General features: G+C 34.2%; 1 pseudogene across 1 annotated transcript; it reads right to left on the bottom strand.

The window, feature by feature from the left end:
- Window positions 1–3,341: 3,341 nt before the first annotated feature.
- LOC143595966 (ferredoxin, root R-B1 pseudogene) lies at window positions 3,342–4,031 on the bottom strand (annotated as a pseudogene). Its single transcript, XR_013146621.1, has 2 exons — window positions 4,016–4,031; window positions 3,342–3,984 (listed from the first exon to the last, which is right to left on the bottom strand). The product of XR_013146621.1 is annotated as a ferredoxin, root R-B1 pseudogene (transcript).
- Window positions 4,032–4,929: the final 898 nt, after the last annotated feature.

The raw sequence follows: 4,929 nt of genomic DNA on the forward strand, positions 1-4,929 counted from the left end.
AAGTTATTGAGAAAATAAGATATGAAAAACACGTTAATGACATACATACCTAACTCAGATGCATCTACCCGAATGTAAAAAGATTGACCCCCGTCTGAAAACGTCCTTGTATCGATCATATCCCCATGCCACGTAATACAAGCTCCACCGCTGGCTACTTTACTAACATCACCACTTGGCTACTCTTAGTCGCAGAACTTGCGCTGTTGCGACTTTGCGACCGAAAATGTGATGGGAAAAACACAGGTTTGCTTAATTTTTGCGACCGGATTTTTCGACCATAAATTTGGTTGCAAATGTTGCGACCGCTTCTAGTTTTGCGACTAATTTTGTATGCCGCCGTTTTGCGACCACGATGATTTGTGACTGCTTTCCTATAGTGATTTTGCGACTTCATATTATACATATTATGATTCGACTTTTTATGCTTCTGACTTACAAAATCATATGAATTATGCAATGTGCATGTAGGAAGTTTGAAAATATATAGTTTGTGTTTTTATAAAGTTGTAAAACTTTGGTTCGATAGGGATTAATTAATAAGTTCTTCAATATTTTGGATTATAACCTAGACATCATGAATTCATTAGTTATTTCATGTCATCTTCGATATTTTTGGTTAACTACCATGGATATATCATGAGTTCATGATCATTACATAAAATCAGCTTAAACGTTCATTAGAGCAGCCGAATTTACTTTTCCATTAAATTAGGATCTCGTTAACAAAAAATATAAAAGTTGACTTTCATTAGTCCAACACTACTATCTATATCTATACTATATATAAAGAATGAGTGATGGGCAAAGTTAAAGCAACATTTTAAGAGTTTTACAACTCATAAAACATGTAGTACAATTTTAAATAGGGGTATTATAGTCTTTGCAAACATAACATATGGTTAAACGATTTAGTTTCAAAAATATACTTATAACAATAGTCTTTTAACTTTAATCAATTTGTGTAAACTTATTGTAATATTACAAATCTACCCCTTCTTCTAAACCAACTACCCCGTGATTTTTTAACGGCCGCAACTTTTTCACACAGTAATATTTTTAAAATAATATACCAAAAAAACGAGCATTTTATTCTCTTTAATTTGAGTATGATATTGTTGTACTTTTTTATTTGAAAATGTTAACATATTACGTGATACCACTAATGACCAACAAAAGATCGGGTCATGTGAGCTCGGATCATGTGTCGGACCGGAGTAGGGTTTGAACGAGTCGATACAAAAAAAATTTTAATTTGGTTCAGGTCGGGTCGGTACAGGTTTCAGGTTGAAAGTGGTCAACTCATAACCAATTCGGGTTTGAACAATGTCATGTCGGAACGTGATTCAGCTTAAAATAGATTGGTTTAAGAAATGATTTAATTGAAATTTTTGTATATTTCAATTTTGCTTCTTGATTTTCGGCACCGGTTACGTGCATTCAGGCATTAATTAGGCGGCTGACATTGTTTACACGTGCCACGACCGATCAATGCGTGTATTGTGCCACATACGAGCGTAAGGCAACCGGTTACGCGTTCGATTGTGTTTGTGCATGCACCCCGCTGCATCATGCGGGCACCCGTCTAATAAATTATTATATATCATGCATGAAATTAATTCAGTTTCAAATATTACAATTAACAAATTTGCTCCATAAACAATCAAACAAATATCTACATGACACATTAATCCTCGACCACCAAAATGTAACAAAAACAAAATATTCCAAAAACTATTTAATAGCATCACCTGTCCCTTATGATCGTTAACTTTACGAATTACTCTTTCTAACTACTCTCTTTCTAAAGGTACATTTTCTTTTTCCAACTTCTTGTTGTTGTGCAATTGTTTTCTTCATAAAAAAAGAACACAACAAATACAAGAGACGAATACATGGCTGCATGTGGAACCCTTCAACAAATCTTTGATAACCCATTAGCCGCTTCGCCATGCAAGCACAACATCCCCATGAGCCTGCTCGATGATTCACCCGTCGACGTGTTGTCAGGATTAATCAATCTTAACGAGATACCCGATTCGAATATTAATATTCTCTCCCCGGATCATACTTTCGAGACAGAAAGACACGAAAGTATTATTAAACAAGCTAGAACCAAGATCCCGGTTAAACCAAAGATCAAGTCTAGGAATAATATTATTGGGAAGGAAATGCCGTCACCGATTTCTTCTTTAGGGAAGCGGGTATGTTTTAAATCGTATCGGCATAACGGGAGGCTTGTTATTAAAGCGGAAAAGATCCTGACGCAGAATATATTGCATGCGTATAGAGAGGACGGCCGATTGATGTTGCGGTTTGTTCGGTTTGATGACGACATGGATGCCTAGCGGGATGATAAAATTCGGTAACGGTATGAAGATTACGGTGTTCATTAGAGTGGTGATGAGGATGATGTAAATATGGAAAGAAAATGTGATTAGGAAAGAAACACCTAAAAAAGCAGCCAATTTGTAAAGTTCGGTATATTTCTCTTGGAAATAATACAATGTTTGAAGATTACAAATTTAGTTTGTGTTATTTTTCAATACTTGGGTAGCCTATATTATATATCTTTTATAAATACTTAGGTAACCTATATTAAATAATACAATGTATTTGTTAATATGGTGACATCTTTGTTGGGAATTTCAGTTTAAGAGCGTTACTTAGCGTACAAGGTTAAGTAACAAGATTTAAATAGTGGATAATTATAAGCAATTAAATATGATTAGATTTAATTGTTAGTATGATTATTATGATCATGTTATTTAGCAATCCTAGTTGTAGTCTAAATGTGATAAGTTAGATTAAAATACCTGTGTTTTGGGTTATAGAGATTGTAATTGAATTTTGTGAAGTTTCTCAATAATAACAAACGGGTTTGCATGTTTAGCCAAATTAATGCATCTGAGTTCGTGTTCCTGGTACCAATTCCATTAATCTTTTCATCTCTGTCATTTGTTTTTCATAACAAAATGGAATTTTTACACCATTAACAACTCCATCGATTACATGTTTCCTCAAACCTAAAAATAAATTATATATTTCCCTTTTTTTTCATTTAATCATTTACCCTTATTCAGTTCACCTATTTTTATATCAAATGACTTCTTATCTTATTGATCCTAAGAATTGGACCGAACCAAGTTCTTTGGCGCGCCAAAGTCTTTATTTTTTGCATCAAAATCCCAGGAACGATAATCTTGCATCAAAGTTCTTTGACTGCCACCCAAACACATATCTTATTTTCAAGTATACATTTGTAACTTGTTTTGTATCTTATCAATGCATATAGAGTTTTGTATCTTATCAATGCATATAGAGTTTTTAAAATAACAATGTTTAGAATTTCTTCATCTGAATATCAAAATCATGTCACAACTCACAAGATTCAAACTCCTTATTGCTACCAAGAGAATCTAAAGAACAAATTGTCAAACCGTTCACATATCAAACTTAGTAAAGATCACCTTCTTTGTGTGTGTGAACAACACAATCAGAAGTCGGGTATGAAATGCAAGTCAACAAGTAACCCTCTTTCATTTGGTTATCATCAAGAAACGACCCATCTGATTGGTCAACACCACCAGTCACCAGCTTTCCCGCACATGTTGAGCACGCACCTGCCCTGCAAGAGTATGGCAGCTCGACTCCAGCACTCTCAGCTGAGTCAAGAATGTAACAATCATCAGGTGCATCAAACTCGTGTTCTTCACCTTCGGGTCCCACAAGTTTAACCTTGTATGTAGCCATTGCAGTTGTTCTATAGGATGAGCCAGTTTTTAACCCAAATGTTTTCGAGATGCTGATAACTGTTGGAAGAGTGGATGGGTACTTTAGGAAAGAGCTGACCATGGTTTGGGGAGCGGTTTTGACCATGGTTTGGGGTGCGGTTTGGAGCATGGTTTGAGTTGGAAGTGTGAAGGACGACATGCTGACCTGGATATAAATGAAAATAAAGAATTAATAATCAGAATGAACCATCTGAATGACTGGTAACTAATCTACACCGAACGAATTGATGTGATACACTAATACAGTATAATGCTGTTCACATTCAAAAACATGAATATGAAGACGATACCTAAAATAGAGGTGGGTGTGTTTTTCTATCAAAATTGGGGCATATGCATATGATATGTCTTTTCTTTACAATGAAAGATTCACGGTTATGATCAAACAAGTGTACAGAACATCAACATCAAAAACCATAAATCAAACTCATACCGAAAATCCAGCTAGAATATGATTAAGAAGAATAAAAATCAAAGCAATAGTTTAATAATTGTGAGCAAATCCATATTCATAAATCCAAAGTGCAGCAATCACAGGGCTCATACATTGCAAAGATGTTAAACTGAAAAGAACCTAATAATCTAATTAACATTAAAAATCAGCCATTGTACTCACCAAAATGAATTTAAACTGCTTAATTATAGTGTGAAAATGAACAGTTGTAGGCATCACATCACATCATCAATGTTTTTTTTCTTAATTGTGAAGTTTAGTAACACTCACTCTATCACACTTTCTTTTCACAGGCTATAATATTTCTTTTAAATTTCAATTTCAATCTCAATATCTTCTCTGCAGATGTTAGTTTTCAACATCCTATATAAGTTTTCCTAAATAAAACTCACATGATTTTTACAAAGTAAAATCGGTCAACAGCATATCTTAACCGTCTATACAAATAATTTGGCACAATAGATCACAAAACCATTTCAACACACTTACTACTACTCTACATCAAAATCTTATGTTTTACCTAAAAATCTGAATACATCACAATTTTGCAATTATTTTGACATGCATGTAAGCAGCAGCATCTACGGCAGCAAAATAATATTCCTCAAGCGTTAATCGGTAAAACGGATTAACCTAACGAAACAAAACCTAAACTGAAGCAGGCACAAAATCGATCAGTGA

The sequence above is a fragment of the Bidens hawaiensis genome, unplaced genomic scaffold (genome assembly GCF_021521415.1).
Source record: "Bidens hawaiensis isolate Kalapana, Puna unplaced genomic scaffold, B.hawaiensis_p1.1 tig00045927_1, whole genome shotgun sequence".
Taxonomy (NCBI): Eukaryota; Viridiplantae; Streptophyta; class Magnoliopsida; order Asterales; family Asteraceae; genus Bidens; species Bidens hawaiensis.